Genomic DNA, 14,278 nt, shown 5'->3' on the forward strand with positions numbered 1-14,278 from the left:
AAATCAGGCCTTTGTGCCAAACCTTATCAAAGGCCTTTGAAACATCTAAAAAGATTGTACATACATCTTTACCGCTTTCTAATGACTTGTAAATTTCATGAGTAACAGTAATTAGTTGATTCACTGTTGAATCGTTTTTCTTAAAGCCCGAATTTTCACTGATGAGTAAGTCATTAAATTCACAGAACTCATAGATAGCCTTGTAGATGAATTTTTCAAGGATCTTGGACACAGATGATAGTAGAGCAATTGGTCGATAATTAGACATGATATTTTTATCGCCTTTATTTTTGTACACTGGGCACACATTAGATACTTTCCAGATAGATGGATATACTCCAGAATGGAGTGAGAAATTAAAGAGTTTAGTGAGTGGTTTATACAGAGAATGAGCACAGTACTTTAGGATATGGTTTGATATACCATCTGGGCCGCATGACTTATGGGGGTTAGATTGGCGTAAATATTCAAGAACATCTTCTTCGACAGCTACTATCTCCTGAAGACGCTCTACTGTAAGAAAAGATAATGGCGGTAGAGCGGGCAAGTCATTTTCATGTTGACCCAAGTGCATCTGAGCAGAAAAATAACAATTAAGGAGTTCTGCTTTCTCAAGATCATCAGATATCAGATTCATGTTATCTTTTAAAGGGGGGATAGTTCTATCTGAATTGTAACCTAACACAGATTTACTAAGGGACCAAAATTTCCTAGGATTAAGGGATTGTAGTTACGACGTAAGGAACATATCCGAAATCATTTGTTTAACGGTTATTCCATAACGGTCAACCAACTCGTGATGGCGTCCGTAAAATTTACGAAGGTATGATTTTAACTGCACCATTTGGAACTCTTGGTTTAATAGTTACCTTGTGAGCAGCAACCCTCTATCAAGAAAATCATGATAGGAAATGCAAGCACGGGAATATCGTATCAATTGGGAGATATGTGTTTCGTATGCAGGTGCTGCTGGAATGTTGCTACTAAGAAATGGAAAGTTCACAATTGGAAAGCTGAAATCATCTCTTTTGTCGTAAAGTTTTGTTTTCAAACGACCCTCATTGTCAATTTCTAGGTGAAGGTCAAGATATAAGGCCGACTTAACTGTATCTGTAGTATCCTTTATCTCTAGTTCGATGGAATAGATGCGTTCCACATAGTCACCAAATTTTGAATTATTTAGTGAAAGAACATCATCTATATAGCGGAAAGTAGAGTTAAAGGATATTGCTAACTTCTTTTCTTTCTTCCTAAGAAGTTCCTGCATGAAGTCAGCCTCATAATAATAAAGAAACAAGTCGGCAAGTAGAGGGGCACAGTTTGTTCCCATATCAATGACAAATACGATTAAAAAAAAGCAATTAATCACATTCTCTTATATATGTCGTGTACATGTTGCAATTCTGTACAGGTTATAAAAAGTGCAAAAATATTATGTTATAATTTGTACAATGCCAAAATACAAATATAACATGTACAGAAGTACCTTGTACATGTTATAACATTTACAAAATATTGCTTAAAAATGGTTTCAACATGTACAAAATTTAATAATAATAATAAAGCAGAATATACATTCACGATTGAAATTTATCAAATAATAAAGAAAACAATCAATTGTAAAAGAAGGTGCATTATTTACACTATGCACAAAAATACCTCATTTTCATACATTTAAGAAATAAGTTGTTTTACTTTACACAACTTTCATTCTTTTACATTTTTAACTGCCTTTCTGACACTGACAATGTGCAAAACTGTGCCCTCCACTTAATGATATCTTACGCACCATCTCTTTCAAATTCATATCACTCATTGGGACTTCAGAGAACTTTAAAGTGTGTAAGAAATTGAACCTGGTTTCTATTCAAGTATCACTTTATTTGTGCAACTAAGTCTTTAGTTCCAATTTTATAGCCGCCATGTACTTTCACATACATCACCACGCCTGTTATGTTTTTTTTTCTCATCGGCAAGGCCCATATCATTGGACGGAATAGGAATGATAACGTTATCGCATTGGAAAAGAACAGTTTATCTATATTTTTTTTTAGTTTTTTGAGGCCTCAGCTTTTACCTGCTGGCCAGAAAAGGCCCTCTTTCGTGCACGCTTGATGTCAATATTTAAAATTTCAGACAAACCCTCACTGTTATTGACAGCACTTATATCACCACAAGAAAGCACCCTCTTTGGAGGAAATATACCAGAAGTTGGCATTGTGATACTTCCTCACCAACCATGTTAGCATCACTTCATTCCGTTACCATTGTTTCTGTTTCTAACTCAATAGTTTGTTCATTGTTGTCTGTTGAATCATGACCATTCAATCTACCATCAGTTTCAGTGTTTGTGTCAGTATTAATGTCCGTCTCTGACATTGTTTTGTCAGTTTCAATTTCAGTGTCAGTATTATGTTCTGTCTCGGTAAAGGGGTCTCCACTATCAGGTTTCTTTGATACAGAACTTGCTTCAAAATTTTATTGACTACATGTGTATTCTAAAAGTCTTTAAGGTATTAAGTAATTATAAAAACCAAGTAACTGCATCAAAAAGGTATAACAATTACATGAATGGACAATAACAAAAAAATGATGAAAATATTATTGAGGTTAATGGCATGTGTTGTATTATAGAAACATATTTTTATTAAAAGTTAAAACCATTTTTAAGCAATTTTTTGTACATGTTATAACATTATGAGGTACTTTTGTACATGTTATAACTTGTATATTGGCATTGTACAAATTATAACATGTACAAAAACATTGTACATGTTATAACCTGTACAAAATCGCAGCTTGTACACGACATATATAAATACAATGTTGTTTCGAACAAAATCATACCATTTTTTTGGATTGAAATATAATTCAATTCAATAATCTTAATGTTTTGTTAGGTAAGCTGATTATAGGTTATAATTAACTTCAAACAAATACGCTTCATTGGTTCTTAATGCGACTAATAAATTGTTGGTAGATTGGTCATAGTGCAGAGCCTGGGGATTATCTAATCCATCTTTACGGGATAAAAGTTGTCTGAAGCTTTGTCCATCAGGAGAAATAACGACCACATTGTGAGAACCCCATCCCACAACAAACACGTTTCCATTCTTGTCCACAGATATACCGGAAGGAGACAGCAGGACACTTATATGACAGAAAGTCCACAGTATGTTACCATGGTAATCACAACAAGTTACACTGTGATTGTCACTGTTTGTGTAAAACAGTTTATCCCTAAATGTTGCAACGTATGAAAAGACCGAAAGTTTGTCACTGGTAACATTGGTAATGGATTCGTCTTTGAGACTGATCATTTGTAGTCCTTTCTCCCTGGCACAATAAATCAAATGTCCGTCTTTGTATACTACTCCATCATTGTCTGAATTAACTTTTATCGTTTTCTCGAGATTTTTGTTCTTTATGTCGATTATGTTTATCGTATCTAAATGGCCAGATGTTACAACAATAGAATCATCACCGATAAATAACACATCAAATGTATCACTGATATTATTTATTTCAAAATCTTTTGATCCGTCTGTTTTCAGCACTCTTATTAGGTTTGGGATACAACAGGAGAATACCGTCCGACCATCAGGTAGCAATGAACAACCTCTGACTTCTGCCAACTCGGTATTGATACGTTTCTTTAACTTCAGAGTAAGACTTTCAATACTTCTGGTTGGAAGAGCTAGAATACTCTGGGCTTGACTATTCTTACGTTTCAGAGTTGGCCAATCGCATCGTTCAGAACTTATACTGACTCCTCCAAACTCCTGAATATTGGCTGTAATTTGATCTAAAGATTTGTTAATCACGAATGAAATTTTGATTTGATTCAAAATGTGTTTTTTGTTCATTGATTCAATAAAGTTTTCTTCATCTATAATATCTTTTTCGAGTTGTTTCATGTACATAAATGCTTTTATGTCCGATGCATACTTTTTGATATTATCAAATCTAGCTTGGTATTTTGCTACCTCTTTCTTTTTCTTCTTAAGAGAGGTCAATGATGTTTTTATTTTTATGCTTTCTTTTTGTTCAATTGTACATAATTCATTCAGAAAATCATCCTGAAGTTTATCGAGGTGATTATTAACCTTTGTCCTGGTTAGTTTTATTTCTTCTTCAATTTCCCTTTTCTTGTTTTCTAGCGATTTTAGATTTTCTTTCCGTCTAGTACTGATTCGTTTAACATTCTCGACAATTTCAAGCAGATTTTGTTCGATTTCATAAAAGGCATTTGAACTTTTGATGTTCTTTATCATTTCATTGATGTCGGTCAAACCTTTACAATCTTTTTGAGTTTTCCCACATGTTTTACAGCATGGACAATCGTGTTCTCTGCAGAATAGCTCGTATTTCTCATTATGTAGAATACAGACTTCAGCGTTTTGTAATTCCCTGTACTCGGCGATGGACACGGTTTCGTGTCTTTTTGTTCCATTGGAAATACTGTGATGTTCGTTACAATCTGTACATAATCCTTCGTCACATTCGGAACACCAGACTATGGCTGATTTGATAAGTTGACGATTATCACAAACACCACAGAGACTCCAATTACTGGCCATGATTCTGAAAAACAAAAATCATAACGATATTGTGTATGTTCCGGACCATATGAGTATTTGGACCATACGCGTATGGTCTTGACCATATGGTCCTACCATACTCATATGGTCCTACCATACGCGTACGGTCGGACCATATGAGTATAATACTCGTTTGGTTATTAACGGGCCGGACCATATGAGTATTTGGACCATATAGGTATTTTTTTTTAAATAAAGTTATCAAAGTTATAATAACACAAAATCTTTATATAAAAAAAACAATGATGGTTACATGACAATGTATTATTTTTTTTAATTCAATTACGACGTAAAAATTAAATATTGACGCTTGCATGTAGGCTTGGGATGACATATACTTCAACACGATATCATAGCTTTTTTGCATCTGCAACATCTTGGTTGTGCACTATCCTTTTCATTTACACCTTTTGTTTGCGAGTGAAAAGCTAGCCTTTTTGCAGCTGCGTACATTGATACCGAGGTCTTTGTACATTCCGATTTGTCTACGGTATTTTCAAGAAGCTCTAGATCTCAAATATCGTAACATGACTGCAATACACCATATTCACAAGACAACTATAATAAACTATGTTACTTTCCAGTGACTTTCCAGTATGGTCCAAATATGCATATGGTCTGGAACATTTATTTCATTTCATTATGTTCTTCTCATATATGTTATGATGGTATGATACTAAACCCCTAACAGGAAGGATTGTGCCTGATATTCATATGATGAAATCATAATCTTTCAATCAGTCTAATTGAAGTCTGGAGCTGGCATGTCAGTTAACTGCTAGTAGTCTGTTGTTATTTATGTATTATTGTCATTTTGTTTATTTTCTTTGGTTACATCTTCTGATATCAGACTCGGACTTGAATTTAAATGTGCATATTGTTATGCATTTACTTTTCTACATTGGCTAGAGGTATAGGGGGAGGATTGAGATCTCATAAACATGTTTAACCCCGCCGCATTTTTGCGCCTGTCCCAAGTCAGGAGCCTCTAGCCTTTGTTAGTCTTGTATCATTTTAATTTTAGTTTCTTGTGTACAATTTGGAAATTAGTATGGCGTTCATTCTCACTGAACTAGTAAATATTTGTTTAGGGGCCAGCTGAAGGACGCCTCCGGGTGCGGGAATTTCTCGCTACATTGAAGACCTGTTGGTGACCTTCTGCTGTTGTTTTTTCTATGGTCGGGTTGTTGTCTCTTTGACACTTTCCCCATTTCCATTCTCAATTTGATATTATACATATAATGATACGATATATTCAAACATGTATTTATTATTAAACGTGCTTGTTATAGCTGACAAAGTAGTATGTGCTTTGCTCATTGTTGAAGGCCGTACGGTGAACTATAGTTGTTAATTTCTGTGATATTTTGGTCTCTTGTAGAGAGTTGTATCATTGGCAATCATACCACATCTTCTTTTTTATATTGTTAGAATGATATTTCAATTTTATTTACGTGTAGTCCAAGATGTAATGCATATAAAGGATATCAAAAAAAGAATCAAAGAATCAAATAAAAGGATTGCCTAAAATGTTCCATCAATAACGGAGATACATCTATACAAAACCTAGACGTATGGCATGCAGATATGAGGTGCATATATCTAAACAACTCTTTTATGAAATACATACTGTCATCAGGTTTGCTTGTTTCTGTAAGATTTCATGAATCTGAGTTGACAGTGTAGGAGACAATTTATGGATTTTGCAGCATTGGTACCGTTTAAGTAAAACAATTCTGAAAACAAAATCCTTCGAATAATGTAACAATTCAATAAGATAAGATGCTCTTCAACACAGAAAAACAGATAACACGGGTACATTGCTTTATCCAATAAAAAAAACAGATAATGTTATGGCAAAAACAACAGCAGTCAATCAACAACAAAATAGAAAACTAAAGAGTTTAATAACAACACTGGCAATTAAGAGATAACTGTATTGTATTGAAGCTTTAAGGACGTCAATCGGTAGTTTTACTGTCGCAAATTTAGTTTACCTAGCGACGTTATCTTCTTTGGTCCCTATACTAGGTGACGTCCTAGGTATGCTTCCGGCGTCAAACATAAACACCGGGCGTTTTCTGGCTTCTGTGTCGCTTCAGAATGTACTAAAGTTTGATAAAAAGAAAATTTTTAGGTGCAACATGTGAGTTTTGTTTTTGCTTATTATTGTAGAAATTACATGTCAATACATTCAACGCCATGGTAGAAAATGGAAATCGAAGGAGTAAAGAACAACAGTTTACAGAAGCAATCAACATGGACAACTAAGGACTGTGCAACACGAACCCATAACAAAAAAACAGGGTGATTTCAGATTCGAGAAGATTAGGATGGGATTGTGTTTACGAAAAGGAGGGGGAATTATAAATCTACTGAACTCTAAGAAAAATTCAAAAGAGAATATTCCTTATCAAATGACAAAATCAAAAGCCCAAACACATTAAACAAATCTAAAACAACTTTCCATGTTTCTGTTATGTATAGATTACGGTAGCTGCATTAAGAAAAACATTCAGGAATTTTGGGTCTTCACTACTCTTCAACTTCGTACTTTAACTTCTTTTAGATTCGAGCGCTCGTAAAAGCATTTTTTTCTGTACGTGTTCATAGATATTAATTATTTTTTATTTATATGTATATTTCATATTATTAATATATGTTCTAAAAAGATATTTTTATGACTATTCATTAAAGAAATTAATAGATACCAAGCGATGTTATTTTGCACTCGATAACGTCCGCGTGTTTATAGATCGTTAACCAGTCAAAAACGAAAGTTACTTAAGTAGAAATTTCTATGGCAACAATACATCGGAATGCCCTCACGCTAGTCGCAATGAAAAAAGGGAAAATTCTTTAAAAGTTGATTTCAGTGTAATATTTCAGGGAATGAAAGAAATATCTCTAGTTTGAAATGTTCATAACATGTAATTTGACTTTACACATGCACTTTGGCACTTCAGATAAACAGATCAAGTATCTGTAAATTATTTCTAATTGATGTGTATGTAATATTTTTCTAATTACAGGTAAGGTAACCGACTTTTGAAAGTTATTCTTCTTTATTCAATATTTTCAAAAAAAGGTGTATTTGTTTTTCAGTATTGAAACAGTATTCTGGGTAATGATTCATAGAGATTATAAAATGTTTTTAATTATTTAACTACTATTACTTCATTTTACCTTTAATCAAAACAATTATGAATTGTTAAATGTTCCAAGTAATTAATTAGATGCTTTGTAAATTTCCAGTCAGAAAATTGTTTATATTTCCAGTACGAGGATAGTGTGGTTAAAACTTTCGTTTAACTTGTCAGATTGACCGGAAATGTTGTTCGATATGAAATATCTGCAAATTAATTAATCTCCTTTATATTTAATCATCAAAGAGTGCTATTTCCTAAAAACTTTTCTTTCAATTAAGTTTTGATGGTTTAGAAAATGAAAGTTGAGTTGAAAACTTTTGATATGTTATATTTCATCTGTTCAGTGGATGCGAAGAGTGATTATGTTAGGTTTAAAAAGTAAATATCAAAAAATGTTTTGAATTTTCCACACCAGGGGTGTGAACTGGCTTAATTTGTAAACTAGGTCAGTGCCATTTTTTAAATGTTTGATGTATTTTGGAATTTATTCTGAAACAGAGGGAGTTCTTTTTTTTTTTTAATTTGACATAACGTTAAGCAAGTTACGTCAATTGTTGTCTTTAACAATATCAGAGCCTGGCATGATCAATGCGAAATAATTTATACGAAACGAACTACAGTCTTAATTAAGACAAAACAATAAATGAAAAACACATATTCCAAACACGATCCAACGACAACAACTGAATAACAGGATCCTTGATTGGAACAGGAGCATACATAATCTGATATAGAATGTGTTGGGTTTGTTTGCGTTCAACTCCTCTTACTAAGTACAGAGGTGTAAAAGTACAACAATATATGAAACTGTTAAAATCAATCATGCAGTTGGTGATGGCTTGATTATAGTTAACAAAGGTATCCGGATTATAATTTAGTATGCCAGACGCGCGTTGTGTCTTTATAAGACTCATCAATGACGCTCATATCAAAATATGTATAAAGCCAAACAAGTACAAAGTTGAACAGCATTGACTGAGGATCCAAAATTCCAAAATTCCAAAAAGTTGACCCATCAGATCGATATGAAACACACACTAATACGAGCATAAAGACTACATGATCAAAATCCCGAATCGGATCTGACAAACTCGAATTCACTGAAAACTTGTTCAAATCCAAAATCATATAATAAATTAATCATTCAATCAAAATGTTTTAAACGAAAAGCTCTGAGAACATGCTAAGGACAATGCAACGCCAACTCTACCAACAAACAGCTATATTCAGGTTCTTAATATGGAAATTAGCATATTTTGTTGCGTGCTTGTTCACACTATACGGACTTCATATACAGGAGTGTGCTCCTTACGCAGAAACTGCTCCAACAAAGTTATGAGGAGGACAGATTAAAATTGACACTCCGTAAATTTTATGGACACCATCACGAATTGGTGGATCCATATGATGTCTAATGATAGCTAAGGACATTTTTATCACATGGTAGATTGTGGTTTGTCATTATGTCGTCTAATCTTTTAATTACCAAACGTGACTTATTCCCGATTGTGACTGTTTTGCTGAATGTGAATTCGCATTACTATAAGACGTGTTTCTGTACTTGTTGATCCCAAATTCATGTATTTAGTTTACATGTTTAATGTTATATTTGTAATTCTCATCGGATTTTGTCAAATGTGTTGACGTCTTTTTATTATATTTAGGTGTTACGGATAGAAAAATTAATCACCGCCTTTATTAATTATATTAAATTTTGTACGATTATTTACGTTTGAAGTTGGATTCATAACAAACTGGACATATATATATATTACAGTTAATTGTTATTAATAAGTATTGCAATATGCATTTTGTTTAAATGAATTATCAGTATTTAGTTCTAATATAATCTTAAATCAATCCTAATTCTATCTCACTTTGATAGTTTTTCATATGTGACGTCATGCTGTTTCTAAATTTCATAAATTCAAATGTGGCATAACGTTTGTGCCTTTTCGCCATCGTATGTGACGTCACATTTTTTTTAATTACGTTGACGCCTGGACTGATTCGGGTGTGTTTATTCTGTGTTAAACTTTAATAGCATTATGTATTCGGGTTTAGTTTTCTGTAATTAGTTAATACTTCAGTTTCATTATGTATATCTCTTTCATATTCATTTGTTAAAATTTACTGTTTGCAATAGCATGAATTGTTCTATATAATAAGGATGTTCTTTATCCCGGGCATAAAAACAATGCCGTATTTGGCAAAACCTTTTCAACTTTTTATCTTCAGTGCTGTACAACTTTGTACCTGTTTCACTTCCGATCTTTTATATCTGGGCGTTATGTATTCGGGTTTAGTTTTCTGTAATTAGTTAATACTTCAGTTTCTTTATGTATATCTCTTTCATATTCATTTGATAAAATTTACTGTTTGCAATAGCATGAATTGTTTATAATAAGAATGTTCTTATCCCGGGCATAAAAACAATGCCGTATTTGGCGAAACCTTTTCAACTTTTGATCTTCAGTGTTGTACAACTTTGTACTTTTTTCACTTTCGATCTTTTATATGTGGACGTCACTTGTAAATCTTGTGTGGACAAGGCGCGTTTTTTGGCGTATTGAATTTTAAACCTGATGCTTTTTGTTATCTATTAATCATGTTTTTCTTTGTCTAATATGTTCTATTAATTTGTATTGTAGTCCTGTAATATTATGTTGTCATTTCAATGTTATATTTAACTTTGCCATTAAAGTGCGAGGTTTGGCATGCCACAAAACCAGGTTCAACCCACCACTTTTATTCCCCTTTAAAAGTGTCCTGTACCAAGTCAGGAAGATGGCCATTGTTATATTATTGTTCGTTTCTGTGTGTGTTGCATTTTAACGTTGAGTCGTTTGTGTTTTCTCTTATTTTTGAGAAATTGAGATAAGACGTGGCACGGTACTTGTCTATCCCAAATTCATGTATTTGGTTTTCATGTTATATTTGTTATTCTCGTGGTGTTTTGTCTGATGCTTGGTCCGTTTCTATGTGTTTTACGTTTCGGTGTTGTGTCGTTGTTCTCCTCTTGTATTTAATGCGTTTCCCTCGGTTTTAGTTTGTTACCCCGATTTTGTTTTTTGTCCATGGATTTATGAGTTTTGAACAGCGGTATACTACTGTTGCCTTTATTTTGCATATAAATACATAGATGATAGACAATTGTTCATTTGAGTACAGAAAATATCTGAAAAGGTCTATTGCCGACGTACAAAAAGTTACAACAAAAGCTCGTTCTGGTCTTGTATTCGGATACGGCAGATGAGCTAGAAATCTTTTAATAGTCATTTTTTCAAAAAATATCCACCTTATACTTCAGAACGTAAAATTAAATGCTCGGCAGAACACAAATCATTTATTCAATTATTATTAGTTCATATTCCTTGTATATTGAATAAAAAAGACAGAAGTTTCATATTCTTGTTAATACATTGCAAATAGTATCGTATTCACAAATTAAAGAAACAAAGAAACAAAATAAGACAAAAGTCCATAAAAATTCGAAGGGAACAAATAACAAATGTCGAAATTCACATCATTGTTAAAAATAGTGAAACATTAACATGTCGAAACATATATATGCTGGAAGAATTAAAACGAAAGTAAATAAAGATAAAAAAAAAAAAAAAAAAAAAAGTAAAAAAACTCGACATTAATTGTATTTTGTACGTATTTTGTTTTGTATGTGTGTCTGTTTTTATCAAATTGTATTATACAGATACATGATGAAATAAACAACATACCTAAATCGACCTTATGAATAGGACATTTCTTTGGAAAAGAAAGGTAAATGGTCACATGATTAGAATATATGTTAAGCTAGGATATATTATTTTGTAAATAAATCTAATAGATATAATGTTTCCTTTATAAATCACCAGTGCACAACCAGTTAAACATACTTTTAAAGTGATTGAAATGGTTCACTTTAAATCAAATATCATGAGTTTTTAATCATTTGATTTAAGATTTTTAACAGTTGTTTTGTAATGTATCAGGTGCACTTTTTTCATATTAACCGGAATCGGTAACTTTTCGACTTTGCTTTCTGATGAGATTTTATTTAAGACAATGTTTCTCTTTTCTTTTGTTTTTACGGCCCATGCTACCTGTTCTTCATATTTCAGAATGAAAGTATGCCCTTATTTTTCTTATAGCCAAAATTCTAAATGAGTTAAATAACAGCAACCATACCAAGCTTATATCCAGTTGAAATTAAACACTTTATTAGATAAGCTTAAAATTGCCATGTTGGTATATTTGGATTGTTTACATCTGTTTATATTGCTTATAGAGTAAATGTAGGTGCATAATTCGGGATTTTTGGCAAACAATGTACTTGCCTGCACTCAAATTATAGTTTGAAGCTAAAAAATGTTTGTGAGTTAAATAAAATTGAGAATGGAAATGGGGAATGTGCCAAAGAGACAACAACCCGACCATAGAGCATGCAGAAAAAAGCAGAAGGTCACCAACAGGTCTTCAATGCAACGAGAAATTCCCGCACCCGGAGGCGTCCTTCAGCTGGCCCCTAAACAAATATATACTAGTTCAGTGATAATGAACGCCATACTAAACTCCAAATTGTACACAAGAAACTAAAAGTATAAATAATACAAGACTAACAAAGGCCAGAGGCTCCTGACTTGGGACAGGCGCAAAAATGCGGCGGGATTAAACATGTTTGTGAGATCTCAACCCGCCCCCTATACCTCTAGCTAAAGACAAATGTTCACAAAACAACCTATTATGATAGATACACCTATACTTGGATAAGTACACTTAAAACAATTTCACAGAAATATAACAGATTGACCTTTTGAAAGCGTTAATTTGCATCTCTGCTCTGCAGCAGTATTTTGGAAAAATCCTTAAAATTGGCAATTATCGTAAAGAGAAAGTTGATAAACCTTTTTTTCCCCTGAAAACGTATCTCAGTACCAAAAAGTTACACATACCGGTCAAGTGATATACCTTTGGGGGGACCAAAAACGTGTCTGAATTAAAAAAAAATGGCTCGTACAACTTTAGATCTTAAACTTTAAGCTACAAGTATTTCTTATTGATATGTTTTTCGTTCTGCCATTCCTTAATTAAAATTAATAGGCATTAACAACTTATAGATGGAAGTTCGAACCCTAGTTCAAGCTCCCCCGTTTCGTTGTTATTCCTATTAAGAGCGGTCAAGGGTGGGCATCGTTGCAATCTAATTAAAAATCTGTCCAGTTAATTACACTCCTCTAAAGGTTGCCAGTGTTAATTAATTCGAAGAACTAAGGTAAAAATACCATTTATGTTACATCATTATATAGCATATATGTTATGATGGTGTTATTTATGTACTAATAAGAATTTTTTGCGAACTGTGATAGCAGGTATGATCAGGTATAGGATGGATAAAAACTTGTTTTCTGACATGTTCGTTTGTCTGATATACAGTCCAACCGCTATTTTGTTCGTTTTCCTGAATCAGGCGAAAGTTTAGGTTAAAGTTTACGATGGAGTTTGGGTCACATCGACTTGAAAAACGCGTTGAATAATGGCCCAGCGATACTAGTATAGTTCTTACACGTTGTATACACGCCCTGCAGTTATGTAGCTTTCACGTTGTATAATGTACTTGCCGTAGTTATGTTTCTTTCACGTTGTATGATGGTCATGCAGATAGGCATGTAGTTGTGTTTCTTACACGATGTATGATGGCCCTGTAGTTATGTGTCTTCCTAGTTGTATAATAGCTCTGCAGTTATGTTTCCTCAGCGTTGTATGATGGCCCTGCAGAATGACCCTTGTAGTTATGTTTCTTACACGATGTATGTTGATCCTGTAGTTATGTTTCCTGTACGATGTATGATAGCCTGCAGTTATGTGTCTGTATAGTTGTATAAAGTCCCTGAAGCATGACCCTTCAGGTGTGTTTCTTGCACGTTGTATGATTGCCCTGCAGAATGACCTAGTAGTTATGTATCTTACACTTTGTATAATGGCCCAGTAGTTGTGTTTCTTGAACGTGATATGATGGCCCTGAAGAATGGCCCTGTAGTTATGTTTCTTACACATTTCATGTATGTAACGTCGTCAATGAAAATTAGGAGATTCCTATTTGTCTGCATGCAAAACAAAAAACAAAAAGAGGGGTCCAAATACAGCACAAACAAAATTTCAAAAAGACCAAAAAAGTGAACAAGTATATTTTACAAACATCATTTGACTAGCAGGTCGAATAACGGATGTTCTTAAACCTTGATGACTGCCAGTGACGATTGTCATATAAACGAATCACCAGATGTAACAAAATGGATCTTTTTTTTTATTAAGTTAATTCCAAAAAACCATAAAATTACGTAAAAGATGGTATACCCTGAACAAAAGGTGCAAAAATGAGTCCATATCCGGATTTAGACAATTAATGTCTTTTCAGTGATGTAAGGAATCGAAACGGTATTTGAAAGGCAACATAATTTACCTCAGTTTAGGATATCTCGTGAATTTTGATGAGTCGAAAAAAGACGGATCATATAAACCTGAAAGCAAATA

General features: G+C 33.3%; 1 long non-coding RNA gene across 1 annotated transcript; it reads right to left on the reverse strand.

Moving 5' to 3' along the window:
• Positions 1-1,555: 1,555 nt before the first annotated feature.
• On the reverse strand, positions 1,556-11,520 carry LOC143049671 (uncharacterized). Its single transcript, XR_012970284.1, has 3 exons — positions 11,485-11,520; positions 6,232-6,337; positions 1,556-4,584 (listed from the first exon to the last, which is right to left on the reverse strand). It is a non-coding gene; the product is annotated as an uncharacterized LOC143049671 (long non-coding RNA).
• Between the last annotated feature and the right edge of the window lie 2,758 nt (positions 11,521-14,278).

The sequence above is a fragment of the Mytilus galloprovincialis genome, chromosome 10, assembly GCF_965363235.1.
Source record: "Mytilus galloprovincialis chromosome 10, xbMytGall1.hap1.1, whole genome shotgun sequence".
NCBI classification, from domain to species: Eukaryota; Metazoa; Mollusca; class Bivalvia; order Mytilida; family Mytilidae; genus Mytilus; species Mytilus galloprovincialis.